This window comes from Peromyscus californicus, unplaced genomic scaffold (assembly GCF_007827085.1).
Source record: "Peromyscus californicus insignis strain IS unplaced genomic scaffold, ASM782708v3 Scaffold_20__1_contigs__length_68692818, whole genome shotgun sequence".
Taxonomy (NCBI): domain Eukaryota; kingdom Metazoa; phylum Chordata; class Mammalia; order Rodentia; family Cricetidae; genus Peromyscus; species Peromyscus californicus.
The window spans coordinates 3761652-3785645 of NW_026294503.1; the positions used below are offsets into that span (position 1 = coordinate 3761652).

Here is a 23994-nt window from a genome sequence, read left to right on the forward strand (position 1 = left end):
GTGTCCCCAGTTGGAGGAACTGTTTGGGAAGGATTAAGAGATATGGCCTTGCTGGAGGAGGTGTGTCCTGGGCCGGGCTTTGAGCTTTCAAAAGCCTCCCTCCATCTCCAGTAGTTCTCTCTTTACCTGGTGATTGGGATCAAGATGTGATAGTAAGCTGTTCCTGCCACCAACCCTACTCTACCATCATGGACTATAACCCTCTGAAACCGTACACCCAATTGATTTAAATCCTCAAGAGAAACTAGGAGGAAAAAAATCGTGTTTTCTTTTGTAAATTGCCTTGCTATGGTGTTTTGTCCTCATAGCAATAGGAACATAACCAGGACACAAAGTAACAGAATAAAAAGTATCAAGGCCAATACTGTATTTTGTTCTCTCAAACTGAACTCAACTCTTCTGCTGTTGGAATGGAGCTGGGTTCTGCAGGGCAAGAAGGAAAGGACATGGAGGATGCTTGAGGACCAGCAGGTGGGAGGTCCTGGCAAGAAAAACCTGTCCAGGTTCAAGGCAACAGAGACTGAAGCACAGTGAGTGAGAGGAAGGGCTTGGATGGGAGAGGTAGGGACTCTGGAGCCAGATGACTGAGTGCCTTGAAGGATGCGGTAAGGGGATGCTATTGATTAGTGTGCATCAGTCCATTTTGTAAAAGTAAACAGCATCTGTTTGGATCTGAAACCTATCTCTGGCTGTTCTATGGATCAAACTATGGCGACCAACACTAGAACCAGGAAGACTAGTTAAAAGACCGTCGAAGGGATCCAATAAAGAAGCCACAGTTCTAAGGAGGCTGAGACTGTGGGAACAGAAATGGATGGTTTGCATATTTGTCTTGGGGTGTATAATTGGTAAGGCCTGCGTGGAATGCAATAAAAACAGGGAATGAGAGAGAAGAGTGGGATTAAATAATAGCTACTCCTTATTGGGTACATCCTACATGACAAGCCCTGTCCTGTTTTATTAGCATTAAGCCATTTAATTATCACAAGGCCCCAAAGATAGGTGTTGATATTAACAACAGATTAACAAATGAGAGTCTGAGGCTCGAGATTAAGTAATTCGGTCAGTTTCCGTAACTGGTAGTAACAGGGCTGAGGTGTTGTAGCCCATCGGACTGTCTGGCTCCAGAGCTGGCACCGTCTGCCACACACCAGTCCCAAGCCCCTTCACCAGAGTCACAGCCTAGGTGACATTTTCCTCAGCTAATTCCTGAAGTACCTCCTGCCTCCCTTCTTCTCTGCCTTCTGTCTCCTTCCTACCCTCTCTTTCTTTGTAGGGCCACCTAACATTGTACGTGTTGCTCTGTCTATGATTCTCCCTCCCCTCTCCTCTGCCTAGCTCCATCTACCAGCCTTCACTGGGCCTCACTGTGTAAGTTACGCCTATCTGGTTACACAGCAACCCTGTGCTTATCTCTAATTTTCCACAGAAGGTACTACGCTATTACTTCTCTAATTTTACACAGAAAGCACTACGTTATTACTTTCAGGTCTTCACACTACATTTTGGTTCTAGGCACCAGGGAAAGAAGAAGGAAGCCAAGAAGCTTAGCTGTGGACATGAGACACACCCAGAGAGACACCAAAGCCTCATCTCATCCCTGCCCTCAAGCCATTATCAACTTGGCAGAGACATGACACACAGAAAATCACCCCAGCAAGGCGTGGGAGCACACACCTTTAATCCCAGCACTCTGGAGGCCAAGGCAGGTGGATTTGGTGAGTTTGAGGCCAGCCTGGTCTACAGCAAGAGGCCCTGTCTCTAGTGAAAACACAACAAAGAAAATCGCTCTAACCTGGTGTGGTGGCAAACTGCAATCCCGCAGTGGGGAGGCTGAAGCTGAGGTGGGAAGATTGTGCGTTTGAGACCAGCCTAGGCTATGTAGCAAGTTCAAGCCCATCCTGGGCTGTATAATAAGACCCTATCTCAAAAACAAAGTAATTAGCTCATTTAAAGGGACAGTTTAATACTAGGGCCAAAAATATGATTTAAGAACATTATAGAAACATTAATTCTGTCTAAGGTTACTAGAGGCCAAGAAGCTTGATTTTAGCTGAGGACGACCTTGAACTTCTGACTCTATCTCCTTGCTGTGGGATTATAGGCATGGACTAGTCTTATGCTGGAGATTGAACTCAGGACTTTTACATCTCATGTAAGCATTTTACCAAATGAGCCACATCCCCAGCCTCAAGAAGCTTGGTCTTAGGGTTGTTTCCTGAGGCAGGGGGATGGGAAATGCACTCAGAAATGGCCGACAACTCAGGCTTGATTCTCCATTGGCATTAACAGGACACAAAGATGTTGTCTTGGGCCTTTGCTTTCCAGAAAGACATGGGAGACTCTTGGTTGGCACAACTGATCACTGCCACGTGCCTTTTCACGCTTGCTGTGTTTCCACCTAGCTGCTTTCCAGATTGACTCAACAGTCTTCCCATCAGAGCCTAGACATTTCTTCTTATCCAGTTCCCTCCTTATTCTTATCTGTGAAGTTGCAGAGTTTCCGGTATAGCTGTGGGACCCTGGGAAAGTTGGGAAATTTCTGTAAGTCACAGTGCCAAGACCAGTGTCAGCCTGTAAAGGTTGTGGCCTAAATTACTGGAGAGGTGCCATGGATACCAACCATGCTGCTAGTGGCCCGTGTATGTGCATCACAGTGGCTCTGCTTAGTGTGCCCAGCTATAAAATGGGGACAGAAATCCCTACCCTACTGGGCCGTTCTCAGGACTAAATGAGTAATGGATCAAGGCTAGGCACACAGTACACCATCAGTAAGTGTTAGCTACAGTTACAGGTCAAGGGAAACTCACCAGGATAGGGATATTCCAAATAGGAGTTTTAAAAATAGAATCTCCATGTCCCTGCTTGAGCTGTTCTCTTGTTAGGATCATACAGGGAACCTGGCAAGGAGAGGCCTTTTCTTTCCCAAATGGAGAACAGGTCCCTTGATAGAAAAGTCCTTCCGGTAGCTAAGGCTGAGCTGCTCAGATTTCCCCTCACCTGTCCCTCATGGCCCACCTTCACCACAGGACTCATTTGTAAGGCTGGCCCTAGGTGCTCCTTCCTGCTGGGGTGGTAGTGGGTGCTCCATGAAGGACTACTTAAACAATATTTAGGGCGGCATTTCTCAAAGAGAAGGGTTAGCATCACCTGGGCGTGCTTATTAAAATTCATCCCTGGGTCTATCTCAGAATAACAGCGTCACTGTTGATGGGGCCGGAGTCCTGGGATCTAGTATTTAACAAGCTCTCTGGGTAATTCATCCCACATGTCTGGAAACCACAGCCTAAGAGCTTCGTTATGGCAATGCTCAACTTCAGGAAGTTGTCTTACAATCGATTTCTCATTGGGCCTTTCACAGAGTGCTGGAGAGAGGGGTTTCCTTTCCGTGGGACCCACTGCATGCAGTCTCTTTATGGCCCTATACTCGTTGTTCAGAGACTCTCACATTTTCTTGATGGAGACTAGATTTTCAGGTCACTGCTCCCAATTTCTTACCCCATCTTTCTTAATTACTTTCCCTGTTTGATTATAGGCAAGCTCACCCTGTATTGGTGACCTCGAAGTAGAGCAGGTTAGACTTACCCGATACTGGATGGGATGAGTTTGGCTCATTGGGTTCATAGCAGTGTTGCTGTTGGGGAAGCATGCCTGGGCTTGATGAGCAATGAATGAGAGTGACCATGTGTCCCAGTTTGCTCAGGACATGCCTGTTGCAGAGGCTTGCTTGTTAACAATATGTTCTTTCGTTTTCACAGAGTCCTGGATTGGACAATAGGAAAACCTCACAATCATCTTGGTAATGAGTGTCACTTTAGGCTACAGTCCCAATGCCTTAGCCCTGGGCTGTGCCTAGACCACCCAATCCCTGCCCTCTCCAGCTCCCAATCTCCTGTGTGGCTCCTTCCTCTCAGATGCCCTTAGTGAATCCACTTGGCTTGGGAGTGGTTTTTTTTCACGTTGGTATATGATTTTATGCCTACATGAAACATGTGTAAGAAATGGTGATGGAATTTGTTGTTATATTTTGCCTCTCTGACAATGTCTGAAAAATATTTTTCTTTGTTTTTAACACCTGTCATGGTCATTTCCCTTGTTTATAATTATGTGTTTTCCTCTTGCGGGTCCCTCCCTGATTGTGGAACTGACACTTTGTCCCTTGGCTTAGAGAAAGCCTAGACCCATGTGCATGGTCTCCTTTCAGCCCGTGTAAAGATGTGACAGGAGAGTCATTATGTGCTTAACACACGTTCACAATAAGTCCTCTGTTCCCATTTCTTCCCCAACTTGAGATGATTTGGGTTGAATTATTTGCGTCTGTAATTCATCTGCTATCATTTTTGAAGGATATATTATTGTGTGTATACATACCGACAGACCAGTACTGTTAATTGTATAAGCAAACAGGGTTATATTCCAATGCATAGAAGCATAAAGTCCTCACTTACAAAATATAATCTCAACAAATGGGTAGCACTCCAGCGTTGGCTTTAGCATTCAGCTGCAGTGCTGTCTAGAGTGGAAATATTCCGAATAAAAGCAAACAAGCAGGGGTGGACTGGCTTTCAGACAGGAACATTTTCAGATATGACCCAGAACCCTGATACAAAGTCCTGTGATCAGGGCACTCCATCCTGGGGTTGCATAGCCCAGGTACACAGCATTCAGTGTTCTCAGTGCAGTGCTGTGCTGTTGGAGGAAAAGGAGAAGAGAGGGCATGGCTAGAGAATTCTGATGTGAGAATGCAGTCCACACAATATCAACCACCTGTGAACAATGTCTTTGCAAGAAGCATGTGACCTGTAGCAGCCCTGGGAGACTGGTCTTCCCACTGCCCCCTGATAATGCTGTGGGGGCCGTGGGACTGGTACCCTGGGCTGTGAGGCTAATGGAAAGCTGAATAAAGAAGTTTATTGTGACCATGGTAGTGGCACATGCCTTTAATTGAAGCACATGGGAGGCAGAGGTAGGCTGATCTACATGAGCTTAAGGCCAACGTGGTCCACATAGGAGTTCCAGGCCAGCCAGTGCTGTGTAGTGAGACCTGTCTCAAAACAAAACAAAAGAACCATGCACAGTTAGATTCTTAGAGCCTTTCCAGTCAAAGGAAACTAATAACACAAACGCTAAGCTTTAAGCATAATGCCTGAAATTTAGGAATAGCTGAGAGGCTGTTGCTGTTAGCAACCGTGTTATTTTAAAATGAGTGGTTATTAGATCTAGTGGCTTTCGTTTGAAGATAGTGTGTCACAGAAAGTTTTTATAGAAGAAAGAAAACTTTATTCCTCCCAGTAATATCTTTTCAGAAGTGCTATCTCTGTTTTTTAATTTCCTTTCAAATCCTGTTCAGTATTTTTGCGGGGGTCTCAACACTGAAACGGTAGGAAGATAAAGATATTTGAAGAAGGAGAAAGCAGTGGAGGAAGGCTACAAAGCACAGAGTAGCTGCTGCTGAGCTGAACAGACGGATTTTACAGTGTCCGTCCCCATGCACAGCCACTCTGTTAAGTAGAGCTGTCGCTTTAGCTGTCTGTAAGCTAGCCAGGAAAGTCACTTGCAGTTACCAAAAACAATTCTGCTTCTAGTATGGTTCCAATTTTTAAAATCCCATCTACTTTTGCCAGGGGAATCCCATTAAAAATGTGTTAGAGGAAGGCATATTTAAATAGTTATTTCCTAGTAAATGTGGTCAGAAATCCAAAGGGCTAATTGAAAGTCTAAGGGATGTAAAAAGATAGCAAGAGGTGGCATGTAAGCACTTGAGTACATTGGCTGATAGATATTTGGAGCTAGACGTCAGGGTGGAGGGATTTAGCACCCTTTGTTAAGTTGACAAAATTCATATTTGAGAATTTTCAAAGAACACCACAAGTTTGGAGCAGAATTGACTTTGTCAACCCAGCATTCCTATCAGCAATCAAAGAAAATATGATTCTCAAATGGTTGGACAGTGCATCCAGGGAAAGAAGTAGCTAAAGTCAATTTCAAATTGTTTCCAGGACTTTAATATCCTGCGATAAAAAGCAACACTTTGTACAATGTATCCCAAGGACAGGAAGGGAGATGGAACCCAGAGCTGCAATGTTTCCACAGCTTTATTCAAATCAAAACCTCCCCACAAAAGCTGAAAATGCTGTAGATGTTGCCGGTCAGAGGAGGGTGCTCAGCCCCGGTTCTGTGTCATGTCGGGTCCATGTATTACACGACCTCCTTTGAATTACCTTTCCTGTGATCAGTGTTGAGTACAAGAGGAGTCATTCCGTAGCAAGCGTCTTGGGATTCTGAAAATGTGTGGATTTAGATGGTTGAAGTGGACGCTTGGTCACAGAGAAGTGTCTTTTGTCTCCACCTTAATTGTCTGCTGGCTATAGACCCAGCAGGAAAACAAGTGTGGATATTTTGTTTTCATTTGATGTGAACAATGGATCTCTTGAGAGGGTAACGTTTTGAAGACTCTGGTAGTCTGGAGGAGAGTGGGGAGTCCTTTCATTCTCCCCTCTAACCCTGATACCAACTGCAGACCCCTATTCCTACCTCACCCCAACCTAATGGGGAGCTATTATTTCCTGATTAGGAGTATGAGTTTTGCACAAGGAAGAATTTGTGACCTTTGAAGCCTAAATATGTGTGTGTGTGTGTGTGTGTGTGTGTGTGTGTGTGTGTGTGTGTGTGTGTATAAATTTGCAGGAAGCAGGATTTAAAGCAAATGATCAGAACCTTTTAAGAAGACATTTTGCCAAAAAATGATGGGAAATTGAATCAAAGGATTCATCTTTAAAATAAAATCATAGAAGGGGTAATGTGCTTGTACTAAAGTCAGGAAATTTATAAGGCTAAAAGGTCTTAGCAGAGTTCAACGTTGAAATCCTCCAAAGAGATGAGCATATATAGTGGTTCTGGATCTTTCTGTTTGGGGCCTGCTAATCTGGCCCTCTGTCTGAGCGGGCCGGTCCCATGGTCTTGGACTCTGGTCAGGTCGTGTCATCTCTCACTCATTTTCTTTCAATAACTGACAAGATGTTTCAACTTTGTCAGCATCCTGGAACTTGGTTCTAGTTCATTGGTCCCTGACAGCAGCAAACCTTCAGCTTGAGTTACAAACCCATTCATACCCAGAGTCCTCAAGTTCAGCCTGTGTTGACTGGATCAAATTCCATGATGAAGATCCCATAATGCAGATCTCATCCCATAATGTAGAGATCACATGTAACCCAACTCAATTAGATGACAGGGTTTTCTAATTATTTCTAATATTACAGAAAATATCTCTGGACATGCATGGATGGAGTAAGTATTTGTAATATTCATATTCATGCACATACATATCCATGTATTATACACATATAGAATTCTGAATAGCTCATAATTTTAATAGTCTTAAAACATTTCCTTAATTTCTTCTTCCTTCTTTCTCTCCTCCCTTTCTTTTTTTTTTTTTTTTTAAAGATTTATTTATTTATTATGTATACAGAAGAGGGCGCCAGATCTCATTACAGATGGTTGTGAGCCACCATGTGGTTGCTGGGAATTGAACTCAGGACCTCTGGAAGAGCAGTCGGTGCTCTTAACCTCTGAGCCATCTCTCCAGCCCTCTCTCCTCCCTTTCTAATTCATTTAACTAGAAAGATCAGGCTACAAGAGAAAATAAACCAGAAACAGTCCATGTTTGAACATTCACATAATTCATAATGAAAACTGGAGTTGGGTGCTTGGCCTGCTGCTAATCAGTATACTGCAAACGCAAAGCTCTTAGAGCAGCTGTAATTTCATGACTTACTGCCCCACTTCTCGCCCGGCCTCCGTCACCCTGCTCTTCACAGTCTACCCTCACTCCTTTTTCATCCTACTCCGTTAATCATGGCAATCACCATCCGATTGCCTTTTCTGTTCTTGCTCCTAAGCTTCAGGAAAATGATGATTTAACTCTCTTTCGATGTATGCCACTGCCACTGAACCTCAGAGAAGCAACCCCATTATTCATTTCTTGTTTCCAGAATACAGTTCCTGCCATAGCTAGTCAGAGTACCTCCCACCTATCTGTCTTTAAAACCTACACGCTATTCAATAAGTTCCAGCTGAGAATCAATAATATTCTATGCACTGTGTTAGGCAGCATGCATTACAAAAGAGAACAAAACGTATCTAAGTCCTGCCTTGCTATCTAGCTTTCTGTTACTCTAACAAAATGCCAGAAATAATCAACTTATAAAGAGGAAAGGTGTATTTTGGCTGACAGTTTTGGAGAGTCTCCAAAACTTGATTGATTGATCTTGTTGCTTTGGACACACAGCAAGGCAGTGTATCCTGGAAGGAGCATGTGGTAGAGCATGATGGCTCACTATATGGCCAAGAATGAAACAGAAAGGAAGATACGATATGAAGGGACCAAAGTCCCACCACCTCTTTTGCATCTCAGCACCTCCCACCAAGCCCCACATCTCAAAGATCCTACCACTTTCCAACAGCACCATCCTGGGGCCAAGCCTTTAACACGGGACCTTGGGGACATTTATCCACATCAGAGCACTGCTCTCACGGATCTTACAGTCTAGTGAGGGAAATGGAGGGAGCCCTCAACTTCTGATCGACTGAGGTGACTTAGTGATGGAGAAGCATCCATCACCTCATCCACCCTCTCACCATGCTGCATCCCTCTGCCTCCCTTCAGAAGTGCTATCCTCCCTCCTGTTTCAGAAAAGCTGGTCTTATTTTCTCCTCATCAGTCCTTGAATTCATTCCCTCCTCTCTGTTCTTACTCCTTATGGTTCTCAGTTTTATTATTCTGAAGTAACTCATACTTTATTTTTACCCTCAAAACAGTCTGCAAGGTACACAAACAGTACCCTCTTCCATCAAAGAAATCCTGAGTATATTGGGTAGCATTTTCAAGTTCTGTTTTGGCAGTTTCTTTGAGGATCATTTCATACTTTTATCCCTTTGAAATTTGTGTCTAGCCCCAAATGATCAGGGTGGGAGCCAGAAGACTGATGTCCTTGGATCTGGATTACACATTCTTCTGAATGGTTTCTCAGAAATTGTATTAGCTTTGCTTCTCTTTAAGTGATTTTATTTGGATTATCTTCTAGGTACTTTCTGCTGGGCTGGGAAAAGTCCCACACGTCCAGGTTTGCTTTCTGTTACTCATCTCAGTCTAGCTACAAAATGTAAAGAAATGCTGCTTTCCTCTTGTGATCTATTAAAATTGTGCCAATAAGGAAGAGAGTTTTAGGATCTGGGAATCTTTATAAAATACCCACTAGATCTCACTTTATTATGGTGATAAGCTGGGGGACCTGGACAAGTTGGCCCAGGGGTACTACTGTCCTTTTTTGTCTTTTCAAATGAGTATTAGAGAATCCTCCTGGGAAAACACATGGTTCCTCTTTTTAAACTAATACAAAAAGGGCACATAAATGCGGAGGCCCAGGAGAGCCTGGGTTCTTCTGCTCTACAACTGCTCTTCAAGGCAACGTTTCCCTTCAGAGACCCAGTGTGAGCAAGGCACCAACATATCACTGTCTGAGGTGTTGACATAATCTGACATGGGGTGGTTGTTGGAATTTCTGAAGAAATCCATCCTGGCAAACAGGCAGGCATTACAAGCAGTTGAGGTCTCTCCTGTGCCAAGGGAGAGTCTGGATGCCCGTTCTGTGGTGAGAGAGGCTGTCTCTGCTCTTAAGAGAGGTGGGACAGGAGGGGAGTTGGTATCTGTCCCAGGCACAGTGCCGCCCCTTGGACACAGGAGAGGCTTCGTTTTGACCTCACTTTCTGTCATGTGTCAAGTATCCCAGTTGGATAGTCTCAACCTGCATCATAAGTGGACTTTCCTAGAGCCCCAAAGTACTTAGAATTTCTTTTTCTTTGTTTTCTTCCAAAATCTTTAATTTTTTTGGCTTTTTGAGACAGGGTTTCTTGGTGTAACACTCCTGGCTATCCTGGAACTCACTGTGTAGACCTGACTGGCCTCGAACTCACAGAGATCTTCCTGCCTCTGCCTCTGCCTCTCAAGTGCTGAGACTAAAGGTGTGTGCCACCACTGCCCAGCTCTTTAATACTTTCTTGATGGTGTGGTGGTACATGCCTGCAATCACAGGAGGATGAGGCTTTTTTTTTTTTTTCAGATTTATTTATTTATTATTTATTTTTCAGATTTTTTTTATTTTTATTATGTAGATGTGTGTATGTCTGTGTATAGATAGGTAAGTGTCCAAAAGCGCAGATGCCCTCAGAGGTTAGAAGAGGTCAGATTCCCTGGAGTTGACATCATAGGTAGCTATGAGATGTCTGCCATGGATGCTGGGAACTAATTTAGGTTCTCTGCAAGAACACTACACACTCTTAACCACTGAGCCATCTCCCTAGCTGTTGGGAGTTTTTGGTGTGGAAGCAGGCTCACGTGAATAGGAGGGTATTGTTGGGGCTGATAAAGCTATGGAGAGTAATTAAAGCAAACTTGTCAGGGACAGATGATAGTGGAAATCATGAAGTACAAGGGACAGTGGATTTTAGTTACTTTAATGTGTTTCTACATGTGAAGGGTCCACTGCAGTGCTCTTGGGACAGTGGGTAGGAAAGAGCTTAGAGATATTGGCATTAGCGTTTCAAGATGGCAGGCGGTTACGCCAGTCTTAGACCAGGGAGGGTCTTTGAGTCTCTGGAAGCAAGTCACAACCCCTTAAAAGTAGTTTTCTATGAAACAGGTGAGGGGGTCATAGGAAATCAGGACTTCCCGATGACACAGTGGTAGGACAGAGGGTTCCAGTTAGGATCTAGGGATTTTTGTGGGAATCTATGGATCTCAGTTTGGGGTGCAAGCTCACCAGAAAGTTTGGCTACATCACCATGATTTTAGAGCTCTTCCTTAAGGCAGAAGGCCAGTGTGACTAATTCCAGATCCTTCCAGAGCTGCTCCAGATACTGTCTTACAGCGACCACAGGAGAGAGGCAGAACAGTTCATAGGTACCAGAGTGTCTGTCTGTCCAGAAGAGCTGGCACTAAGCAAAACTGGGAGCAAAGGTTGACAGTGAGTAACTGAAATAACCAGTCAAAGCTCAGACACACATTCGAGCATCCGTGCACACAGACACACACACACAGACACACACTCCCAGACACACACAGACACACACTCACAGACACACACACACTCACAGACACACACTCACAGACACACACTCACAGACACAAAGATACAGACACAGGCACACAGGCACAGACACACACACACACACACACACACACACACACACACACACAGGCAGGCAGACAGACACACATGCCCCTGGCTAGTGAGGCCACAACACACAATCAAGGCATTAGCAAGGTAGCCACCATATTTTTTGGGAACCAGACATCAGAGATAGTCACTAGAGCTAAGGGGTCACTAGTGTTAAGGGGTCACTAGCACTAAGGGGTCACTAGCGCTAAGGGGTCACTAGAGCTAAGGGGTCACTAGTGTTAAGGGGTCACTAGAGCTAAGGGGTCACTAGAGCTAAGGGGTCACTAGTGTTAAGGGGGCCACAGTGCTAAGGGGTCACTAGAGCTAAGGGGTCACTAGCGCTAAGGGGTCACTAGAGCTAAGGGGTCACTAGTGTTAAGGGGTCACTAGAGCTAAGGGGTCACTAGAGCTAAGGGGTCACTAGTGCTAAGGGGGTCACAGTGTTAAGGGGTCACTAGAGCTAAGGGGTCACTAGAGCTAAGGGGTCACTAGAGCTAAGGGGTCACTAGCGCTAAGGGGTCACTAGAGCTAAGGGGTCACTAGTGTTAAGGGGTCACTAGAGCTAAGGGGTCACTAGAGCTAAGGGGTCACTAGTGCTAAGGGGGTCACAGTGTTAAGGGGTCACTAGAGCTAAGGGGTCACTAGAGCTAAGGGGTCACTAGAGCTAAGGGGTCACTAAAGCTAAGGGGTCACTAGAGCTAAGGGGTCACTAGAGCTAAGGGGGTGCAAAAGTTTCTGTTTACAGCAAGGTGCAAAGACGTCCTGCTTATAAAGTCAGATTTTGGCGGGGCAAGTGACTAGATGAACACCAAAAGAAACAAGAAAAGATTTGAAAGAAAAAGTAGAAAGTCCCATTTGGCTCCAAACACACTATTTTCATAGTTACAAAAGGCCTGACTTGGCAGTCATTCATAAGAAATAGGGCCTGCAATTTGGTGGATCATAAGCTCAAAAATGAGTGACCCGTGACACAGTATCAAAGAAACAGGCCATGAAGTCTTAAACTGTGTGAGCAAAGCATGGTGTCCAGATGAGCTGAGTCAGCGGTACACAGACTTTCGTTTAAACAGATTTTAAAGATGGACATAAACCAGGCACATGCCTGTAATCTTAGCTCTTTTGAGGGGCTCAGCGCGGAGAATTGTGAGTGCAGGGCCATCCTCTGCTACATAGTGAGTCCCAGGCTAGCCTTGCCTAGAGAGTGAGGCCCTGTCTCCCCCCAAAACAAGAGAGGAACTGGATAGATGTTCCAGTGGGTAAAAGCACTTGCTGTCCATGCATGAGGACATGCCTGATTTCAAATCCCCAGGACACACACATGACTGTAACCCCAGGGGGCAGAGACAGGATGGTCACTGTGGCCTAGCTGCAGGCTCACTAAGATACCCTGTCTCAAAGGAATAAGGCCAAAAGCGGAAGAGCAGGACACCGGATGTCCTTCTCTGGCCTCTGCGTGTGCACGCACAGACACGTATAAACCATAGTCTCCACCCCCGCCCACACACAGGGGTTGAGGGCATGAATCTTGAGAAAGATAAATAGGTCATAGAAAAATCTAGCAACTATGTCACCAGATACGTGGTCAAAGAACTGGTTGTGCTTGGCTGAGAGAGAAAAGACCGGGGCAGAAATAGACTATCTTGCTGCACAAAGGATCGTGTGATGAGAGGGTTTATAGTTATCCCGAGGGCGAACGGAGACCTAGACTTGAGCTCAATGAAAAGCAGGCATTTTAGAGAATCAGACCCGAATGACAGCACAATATCCCTACACCCACGAGCCAGTTTAGAGAGGCTTTGTAAGGAACTCCAATTGTGTGGGACTTGTGGGGAGGTAGACAAGGCGAGGTGGAGTCTTGGGTCAGATGGCCTGCAAAGTAGAATGATTCCGTCAAACAGTGCTCCTCTCGCTCCTCGTCCCCAGTCTCTCCACCTTCTCTGCCACTTCAGCCTTTCTCCCTCCAAAGATTTGTTTGCTTGTTTGTTTGAGATCGGATCTCACTACAAAGCCCTCGCTGGTCTAGAGCTCTCTATGTAGACCAGGCTGGCCTGAAACTCACAGAGATCTGCCACGCTCTGCCTCCTGAGTGCTGGGGTTGAAGGTGGGAGGCTTCGTGCCTGGACTTTTCTATTCTTAAGGGAATAATCACCATTTGATCCTTTTGGTTTTGCTCATAATAGACTGTTAATATTTTTACCTGCTCAGCATCTTGGTATTTAGAAATAGGATCTTGGGCCAGTGAGAGGGCTCAGTAGTTACAGGGGCTTGCTACCAAGACTGTCAACCTGAGTTCAATACCTGGAACACACATGACAGGAGAGAACTGACTCTCCCAAGTTGTCCTCTGACTTCCACGAGAGTGCCGTGGCACACACCCACCCATACAATAAACAAATGTAAAATAATAAAAATACCGATAATAGACAGGACCCTGATTCTCTGGAGAAATCACCATCACCCTTTCTCTCTTTTGGTCTTTAGATTAAATTTGTCACACAGAGGAATGAACATGGATCACTTGCCTGGCTTCCACGTGCTTCTTCACACATTGGTTATTTCACAGGCATTCAAGTGACCCCAACCGACCAGTAGGAATTAGTTCAAAGATCTGCACTGTAACTGTTAGAAAAAGTTGGGGCCATTTATTTGTAAGCTGTAGTTGTTAGAAGCCAGTGTGTTGAAAGAATCTGAAAGAAAATGAAGTCAACCCAAGTTGAAAGTGAATGTGGGGAATGGAGAGAGATTATTTTGATGACACATGCCAATAAATTTCCCCCTTTGATTTAGATCTCTGTCTCTTGAAGCCAACTTGTCCTTTCAGTTTCAAAATTTCTCAATCCTTGGCTTCTCAGCCTTTTGAAATTTGACCCTCCTCATGTTCTCTCTCCACAGCCCTGTCACTTGCTGTACAGCTGGAGCCCAGGGAGCCAGATGACTGCAAGGCCCTCAGCCTAGCCTTCTGAAGACCAGCATGCCTTCCAACATGCTTTTAGGTAACATGTCACTCCTAAATGCTTTTGTCCCTGAGGCTTCTTTTCACACTGCTCTGTCCACAGTGTGTCCATTTTTCTAGTCGTAGGATTTGGATCCTTAGTCAGCTATACTTACTAAGCCCTTCCCATACAAGCTAAGTGCTGGCCACTCAGAGCCCACATTCACAGCTCTTACCATGCTGGACTTAGAGGTCCAGGAGAGAACTGTAGGCAGACTTTTCTTTGAACTGCCAGCTCACAAAAGATGACACAGAGACTTATTATTAATTATTAAAGCTCGGCCTATAGCTTAGGCTTGTACCACTAGCTCTTATAACTAAAATTAATCCTTTTCTTTTCATCTATGTGTTGCTACATGACTCGTGGCTTTTACCTCTCCTCCTTCATGTCTGTTCCCTCTGCCTCTACTGGCAACTTCTCCTTTCTTTTTCCCAGAGCTCTCTGTCCAGAAGTCCCTGCTATACCTCCTGCCTAGCTATTGGCCGATTAGCTTTTTATTAAGCCAATCACAGTAACACATCTTCACACAGTGTAAAGGAATATTCCACAACAGAGAACACTGAGTAATGGAGTTGTATCCTAGAACACGGATCCTTGGGAAGAATTCACACAGCTGCTGCTCTGAAGATTGAGCTTGCATCATGGAGAAAACCATTCTTGTGTTAGGCTGCATTCTGTCACTAGAATGAAATGCTGGAGACAACTAACTTATGCAAAAGGTTGTTTGGGTTTTGTGTTTTCAAGGTTTTGGTCTGTGTTTGGTTTGGCCTTGTTGCTTTGAACCTGTAACGAGACAACATGTTTTAGAGGGGGCAAACCGTTCTCCTCGTGGCTAGAGAACAAGAGTAAAAAAGATGCTGAGACCTTATTGCCCTTCAAAGGCATACCTCATACAATCTAAAGACCCCCAGTCAGGTCCCCTCTTAGAGGGGCTATAACTTCCCAACAGCACCAGCATAGGCCCAAACCTTTGATACACAGGCCTTCAGGGAACATTTAAGGTCCTAACGCTTCGGTTCTGCTCCTAGTCACACTTTCCTACTGTAACCTTATTTAGAACAGAAAAAAGAGATGCAGGGCAAAATCCACAAGGAGCAAGTAGGGCAAAAGGGTCTCTTTTATCACCTTGTTCCTTGGTCCCCATCAAACAGCCCCATCCCAAGGTATTAATCAGTTTATGTCCCACCCCAAAGCAAGTCTGTGCACACCCAAGAACGTGTGTGTGTGTGTGTGTGTGTGTGTGTGTGTGTGTGTGTGTGTGTGTGTGTGTCCTCCCTGGGCCCTGCTTTTCTCAACGCAGAGCTGGTCTTTGCACCTCTTTCTCCACTCAGGAATAGTCCCCGGAAGTTGAGTGTTACTGGCATGTGTCCGTGATTTGGGAAGCAGAGACAGAGGAATCAGAAGTTAAAGGTCATTCTTGGCTACATAGTGAGCTTGAGGTCAGTCTGGGTTACAAGAAATATTATCTATATAGATACTAAAAAGAAAGGAAAGATAATATCCTGGAGAAAATATTCTTTTTAATGGTTACACAATATTAAATAGAACAGTGAGAAACCTATTACTTTAAAAATCTTCTTTTGACTGGAGCCACTGTCATGGGACCATGCCACTGGGTGCCTGAGGCCACCCCTTGTGCACCTGAGGCCACCCCTTGTGCACCTGTGGTCCCTTTTGGTTCCAGGTCCAAAATGGCAACCCTCAAGGACCAGCTGATTGTGATTCTTCTTAAGGAAGAACAGGCCCCCCAGAACAAGATTGCAGCTGTTGGGGTGGGTGCTGTTGGCATGGCTTGTGCCATCAGTATCCTGATGAAGGACTTGGCAGGTGGGCTTGCCCTTGTTGATGTCAAGCAAGACAAACTGAAGGGAGAGATGAAGGATCTCCAGCATTGCAGCCTTTTCCTTAGAATGCCAAAAAATGTCTCTGACAAAGGCTGTAGTGTGACTGCGAGTTCCAGGCTGGCCCTTGCCACAGCAGGAGCCCACCAGCAAGAGGGAGGGAGCCGGCTCACTGTGGTCCAGAGAAACGTGACCATCGTCAGCTTCAGTGTTCCCAACATGGTGAAGTACAGTCCAAACTGCGAGCTGCTTGCTGCTTCAAACACAGGGACTATCTTATTCTCTGTGGCTTGGAAGGTAAGTGGCTTTCCTAAAAACTGAGTTCTTGGAAGTGGTTGCGGTCTGGACTCAGCTCCATTCCATTACCTGATGGGAGTTCACCCACTGAGCTATCATGGATGGGTCCTCGGGGAGCATGGGGCTCCAGTGTGCCTGTGTGGCATGGTGTAAATGTTGCTGGCGTCTCCCTGAAGAGTCTCGGCCTAGAACTAAGCACTGACGCAGACAAAGAGCAGTGGAAAGAGGCTCACAAACAGATGATTGACAACGCCTGGGAGGTGCTAAGGGAGGATCCGATGTCCTGGGCCGTCGGCCTCTCTGTGGCAGACTTGGCCCAGAGCAAAATGCAGAATCTTAGGAGAGCATCTCCCATTTCCACCATGATTAAGGTTCTCTATGGAATAAAGGATGACACCTTCCTCGGTGTCCCCTGTATTCTGGGACAAAATGGGGTTGTGGATGTTGTGAAGGTGACTCTGACTCCTGAGGAGGAGGCCCGCTTGAAGAAGAGAGCTGTAGTTCTAAAGTCATTGAACTCAGGATGTAGCCTGGGCTAGTCTCGGACTTGCAGTGGTCATCCTGCTTCAGCCTCCCAAGGATTGGGACTACCAGTGATTGCCCTCAGGCCTGACTTTTGTCTTACTATTTCTATGAATGAGAAAAGAAAACTCAATAATGAATGGGAAATACACATGTCTAATAAACATGTTAAAAGTTCAGCCTCAGCCATGTGTAGTAGTGTGCACCTGTAATCCCAGCGCTCTGGAGACTAAGGCAGGAGGATCGCAGATATCCTGGGCTACCTGAGTACCAACAAACAAACAAACAACAACAACAAAACAGTTCAAGGCAACTGCTTATGGAGTGGCAGCTGTGTAACCAGGTTCAGCCTGCCTGCCTGACGTTCTGAGGAAGCCGTAAAAACCTAGTTCTTCTTCCTTTTTTTTTTTTGGATACTTGCCTGTGCCTGCTTTCCCAGGACTCTGGGCTTTCGTACTCTTATCTCTGAATCGACTTCCTTGTTTGTTTTGAGACAAGTTCTCACTATGTAGCCCTACATAGGCTAACTCACTACGTAGACCAGGCTAGTCTGGAATACATAGATCCGCCCGCCTCTGCCTCCCAAGTGCTGGGATTAGACGTGACCGGCACCAGCCACCTGCCTTGGTTGTGCGATTGCATACAGAATTCCCACCCCAACTCAAAAAGGCCAGGCCTTCTTCCTCTCCCCACTCTCCTTCCTCCAGGCAACTACCGAGATTGACAGTTTGCTTGACCTGCTGCTTTCCTTTTTTTAATTATAATTAAATTACCCTTGAGATTATTTGTTTAGATTACATCTTTTATTCCAGAAAATTATGCCATGTTGGCAACGGGTGCAAACTAATGGATGCTTTCAGAAAGAAGTTCCTAGCAGCAAGAGACTTGAGGTTTTTAAATCTTGGTCCGGTAATGGCAATTCTAGGAGTCCATCCTATGGGTGTAACCATCAAAACAGACCAAGATTAATGCACACAGATACGTACTGTTTTAGCTGGCGAACTTGAAAGCCTGTCTGAAAAGCTCTTTGAAAGCTATTGTTTTCTAAGTAAGGCATGTTGTGTTCCCCCAGGAAGGCCACAGGAAAACTGTTTCAAACTATATCGACAAGGGAAAATGTGTACATTATATTAAAAGCAGGATATAAACGTTCTTATGCAGTGAGATTACAACTCCATAAATACATGAAAAAAATAGAAATATGTTAAAGCAGCAGGTACTCGTGTTTGTTAGGGTCCACAGATCACCACACAAAAGACCACCACTCACATATGCAAAAGCAAAAGCGTTTATTTCTTGCATTAATCATTAATCAAGAATTCCTGCATGCAGGGGTCACCCACACAACAAAATGGAAACCACCCCCAGAGAAGCTCACAGGCTCCTTTTATAGACAACCAGGAGGGGATTAGGTCATCCTAAACATGACTGGCCAGTCAAGCAGTAGCCACATTAATATGTTTCTGATTGGCTGGGACTGTAAGTGCTGAATCATGCCTGGCATGCAATATCTCCCTCACCTGCCTTATTAGAAACTGAAACAGAAACAGAAATGGAGACTTACACAGAAACTGAAACTCAGGCCTAGCAGAGGCTGGAGCCTGGAGAAGCCCACTCTGGTGCCCCTGTGGCTTCTCAGTGTTTAAAGAGGTTACACTTGTTGTCTCCTACCCTTACCCATCTATTATTTCTCCAGTTTTGTACTGCTCCTGTTCTTTGTGATCTAAGAAGAATCCTGCACAAACCACACAAGCAGACTGTCACCTCCAGGCCGTGGGGCTAGCTTGGATGGTAAAGGGAGCAAGCGTGAGGACCTAGGTTTGGTCTCCAGTAACCCTGTTTAGGAGCTGGGTGTGGCCTTTTGTGCTTCTTATTCCAGCACAGGGGGGTCACAGACAGGAGGACCGTTGGGGGCACTGGCCCGTTCAGTTCAGTTGGTGAGGTGTAGAGAGACCTTACTTGTCTCACCAACAAGCAAATGAGGTGTGGGGGATGGACAGATGGCCCAGTGGTTAAACAAAGGATGGATTTGGTTCCCAGGACCCACACTGAGCCACTCACAACCATCTGTAACTCCGGCTCCGGGGCCCTCTAGCCTCTGTGGATACCTGCCTAACGTGTGTTTGTGCATGTACACACACACACACACACACACACACACACACACACACACACACACACACACACACTGAGGGGGCAGTGACTTCTTTTCTTCCTTCCCTTGCTTCACCTGACAGACTCTCTTTGAAGTAGTTTCTGGTGGCGTAAGCAAATTACAGAGAGCTCTAGAAGAGTGGGGTTCTCAATCTAGGCTGTCCACTGTAAGATTTGGGGAGCTTTTAAACACGGTTGCTTGCCATCTCCCTTCCCTGGCCGCACCTCTGAGCCTCAGTGTTTACTCAGCCTAAGGTGAGACCGGCCTTCAACCTGTTCTAAAACTCCCTCTGTGGTCCTGATAGCTCTCCTGAGTCCTACCCGTTCCAGATCCCAAGCTTACTGGCCTGCATCCATCCAGCACTTCCCTGTCTTATTTCCAGGCAGGAAGTCATCCCAGTGCTGGCCAGAGACTCCAGAGACGTCTTAGATCAGTACTTTGGCATCTGCTACAGCCTTTGTTGTTTCTCAAAGGTGTTTACTTTCACATTGACAACGGTCTGCAGTGGGGGCTGCCTTTCTGTGTAGGCACCAAGATAAGCGAATCAGCAGAGAAGCCAACCCAGTTCAGACAAGCTGGGGAAACCCCCAGCCCCCCAGCATGACAATGTGACCCTAGAGTAAAACAGCCTGACTGAAGCAATTTTCTTGGTTTGGAGATGGAATACTCAACTTGTGTTCAGTGTAAGAACACAGGGACAGGGAAATCTCAACCGTTATCAGGCCTTATACAAATGCACGATCACGTAGCTCCATTTTATACAGTAGCGACAATGACAGACAGTCAATGGTACCAATTTTTAGCTCTTCACTAAGAACCAGGGACCTATTCTTGATGTTCATTTGGATTTTCTTTTTTATTAAGTTGTGTGCACACGTGTGTGTGTGTGTGTGTGTGTGTGTGTGTGTGTGTGTGTGTGTGTGTGTGTGTGTGTGTATAGAGGTCCAAGGACAACCTTTTCGAGTTAAGGTGAAGGCGCTTGCTGAATTTGCCTTGCTGGGTTCCAATGAGAGCCCATGGAGCTGAGAGCCCTGCTTTCATCCTTGCTTATAGCTCCTTCCTCTGATGTAACTTTAGCTGTCCTCGGAACCAAGAGACATAGAAAAACACTCTCAGGAGGTCGCAGACGTGGTACACCCCCTCAGAATTGCTGGGTCCCTGTTTGTAGTTTCGATTGTCCCTTGTGCTAGGTTGTGCGGCCACCATCCCTGCTCTGGTGTGCTTACTCCTACTGGCTGCTCTTTGTAAACGCTGCCCAGGGCTTGGACACTAGGTCTGGAAGCTTGATGGGGGTTTTTAAAAAGTAAAAGTAAATAAGTCACGAAAGAAGGCTGAATTTTCAGAGTATGTAAATAATCTCAATACAGCTGTTATAAAAGTTAAGTGAATGATAGCAGATGTCTAGAGTCATGTGAGAGCTAGCCTACGATGGCTCAGACGCTTTCCTTGTTTACTTTTAGCTCTGGGCTCTAATCCAATCGATGAATGTCTTTCTCAAAGCAGCCTTTGGTTCCGAGGAATCAAAACACAGTGGAGCCAGCCCCGGTAATGGGAAGGAAATTCGTTTTAAGCGATCAAACAACTCAACTAGAGAAGACAGCTTGTCTGACTCCCTGCTTGTTCTCCTAGTCTCTTGCCCTTGCTTCACTTCGGTTCCATTTTCCTCTTACAGCCTATTCTTTATCTCTGCAAAGTGCTTGTTTGTTTATGAGACAAGGTCTCACATAGCCCAGGGTGGTCTTCAAACTCTCTATGTAGCCAAGGGTGGCCTTGAACTTCTGATCCTCCTGCCTCCACCTCCTTGGTGATGGGATTCTAAGTGTGTACCACCATGCCTGGTTTATGTAGTGCTGGGACTTGAGCTCAAGGCTTCAACCCAAGGCTCCATGCATGCTAATTAGGCAAGTGTTTTATCAACTGATCTCATCCTTAGATTCTGAGTGTCCCTCTTCGGAGTAGGTCAACTCTTCACACTGCACGTGGTCTTCATCATGACCTCGGATCCTCAGTGTCAGCAATGTCCAGTTCAGCTCTTGTGGCTAACAATAGGATTGCCTCAGTTTGAGCTAAGTGTCTGTCCCTGATTAGATTAGCTAGTCAGGAAGCTGAACAGGGCACGGCCCTACTAGACAGGGGCAATCTCAGCCTGCAGGCCAGCAGGCCCTAAGCAGCTCTTGGCAGGGATGAAATGATTGACATTTTGACCAGTGTAATTTCTAAATTTCAGAGCTGATAGTGCATGTTAGATATTTTGTCTTTCACTTCTATGTCGATCTTCATTCATCAATCAAAGTCTTGCTAACAGCAAACAAATTGTTTGTGGTTCCGCTGTCTGGAGTTAGATGATTTGTCTAGTCAGTAGACTCTCTTGGTTTTCATTCACAGTAACACAAGTATAAAAGGCAATTTCCCCATTTGATTCCTTTCTGTCAGGACTCTGTTACTCATTGCTCTTTGTAAAATTGTACTTCTTATGAAAGCAAAGCATAATAAAGATTTAATTAATTAATTTTATGTATGGGAGTGTATGGTGTATGTGTACCTTGTGTGAGCCAGGTGCCTGAAGAGGTCAGAAGAGGGTGTCAGGTGGAACTGGAATTATGGGCAGTTGAGAGCCACCAAGTGGGTGCTGGGAACCAAACCTGAGTCTTCTGCAAGAGCAGCAAGTGCTTTTCACCCCTGAGTCATTTCTCCAGCCCCCTAATTTTATTTTTAATTACGTGTGTGTGTGTGTATGTATGTGGATATGTGCATATGAGTGTAAGTGCCTTCAGAGGCCAGAGACATCAGTGCCTTTGGCAGAAGTTACAGATGGTTGTAAACCACTGGACATGGGTGCTGGGGACTAAATTTGGGTCCTCTTCAAGAGCAGTGCACTCTTAACTACTGAGCACCCCCTCAGTCCCCCAACCCCGGACCACGGGTAGTTCTGGGGAGGAACTCAGAGCGTTGGCATACTAGTTAAACCCTGTACCACTAAGCTATATCTCTAGCTCCAAACGCAAGGAATTGTTTCATTCTTCCTTGTAAAATATTTTGAAAACATTAAGAGACAATTTTTGCCAGTGTCAATGCTGGTGACTAAGGTATGGTGTCCTGAGCATAAGGAATTATATTTGAGGTCCTTATATGGTTGTGGTGGCTTTGTCATATTAAGGTGGTCATCCATGGTTTCTAAAGACATTGTGTGTGAGACTCTGCTAGCTGCTTACTCAGCAGCCATCTGTGGGTAAAGCCACTACCACACACACTGGAACAAGAAGGTAAGTTACATGCTTCCTAGTCTTCCCCAGTCTGTTATGAACATATGACTCAGTCTTGGCCAATGAGAACTGAGAAAAAAAATCAGGGCAAAGACTTCTGGGAAGATTTTTCTTCCTGTTAGGAAAGAGAGAGAGAGAGAGAGAGAGAGAGAGAGAGGTATGAATATTAAAGGATACAGTGCTTGGCATTTTGATGGCCATTTTGGATAGTGAAAGTAAATCAAGACAATAGTGGATGCATTGCTCTAGAATCCTGATATGGTTGTATCATTTATTTAATCATCCACAGTCGTCTTCTGGGTTTCTTGTTTTGAAGGAAATCCACCCAAACTAATCTCTGTTGCTTAAGTCACTTTCATTTGCGTATATTAAATTATTTTACTTGCAACCAAAGCACAGATTATGTAATTTGATCCTATGAATCAAAAGCACGATTACCGGTTGGATTGGAGGTTTGTCCTCAGACTTCACCCGGATCCTCTCTCATCCTGTTGCCTGGGTTCCTTCTCTTCTCACTTCCTGTCCTGGCTAACCAGGTCTGCAGCCTCTCACCAGCCCCTGAGAATCCACATTCCTGTCTTCCTCTCTGCCCCTCCCTCTGCTGGGCTTCATCACCTGAGGATGTCGATGCACAAGGAAAATGGCCTTTGCAGTTGGAGAGGTCACAGCTTCAGGCCTCCCAGACTTCCTGGGTCTTCAACATCATCTCCTTTCCATTTGTTTATTATTCTCCTCCAACCTCTTTCCCAGCCTCGCTCCTTCCCTTCCTCAGAATATCCTCTGGGTGGGACACCATCTAAGTTTCTGCTCTTCTACTCCGTTTTCCCAGTGTGAGAAGGGCTCTATTTTTCTCATGGTGAGTCTCTGGTCTTTCTGCTTCTCTGGCAATCAGTCCCACTACAGAGTATCTTGTCAACTTTCCTCCGTCCATCTCAATAGAAACATTTCCTCATCTTTTTTTTTTTTTCCCCAGAGCTGAGGACCGAACCCAGGGCCTTGCACTTGCTAGGCAAGTGCTCTACCACTGAGCTAAATCCCCAACCCTAATTTCCTCATCTTCTACCCACTTTGCATATAAAACCTAACACACCATAGACCTAAGTGTAAAACACAAATCAGAGAGCCTTTGAGTTAGGCAATGATTTTGTGATAGAATGTGAAAGAAATCCGGACAGTGGTGGCACACACCTTTAATCCCAGCACTTGGGAGGCAGAGCCAGGAGGATCTCTGTGAGTTCGAGGCTAGCCTGGTCTACAGAGCGAGCTCCAGGAGAGGCACCAAAACTACACAGAGAAACCCTGTCTCAAAACAAACAAACAAACAAAAATGTGAAAGCATAAATCATAAAAGAAAAAAGGGATTAATTGGACTTCATCAAAATGCTAAACTTACTAAAAATACACTAGAGCAAATGAAAAGGCAAGCCACAGACGAGGAAAATGTTTGAAAAACACCTATCTGATAATATATATATATATATATATATATATATATATATATATATATATATACAAAATTCAGAGTATGTAAAGACTCTCACAGTCTGAGGCTGGAGACTCTCAGGGTTAGGCACTGGCTGCTCTTTCAGAAGACCCGGCTTGGGTTCCCAGCACCCACATGATGGCTCACAACCATCCATAGCTCCAGTTCCACAGGATCTGATGGCCTCTTCTGACCCCTATGGCACCAGCCTTGCATGTGGT

General features: G+C 45.3%; 1 pseudogene; it reads left to right on the forward strand.

Moving 5' to 3' along the window:
* Positions 1 to 15885: 15885 nt before the first annotated feature.
* Positions 15886 to 17108, forward strand: LOC128116202 (L-lactate dehydrogenase A chain-like; annotated as a pseudogene).
* The last annotated feature ends 6886 nt before the right edge of the window (positions 17109 to 23994 follow it).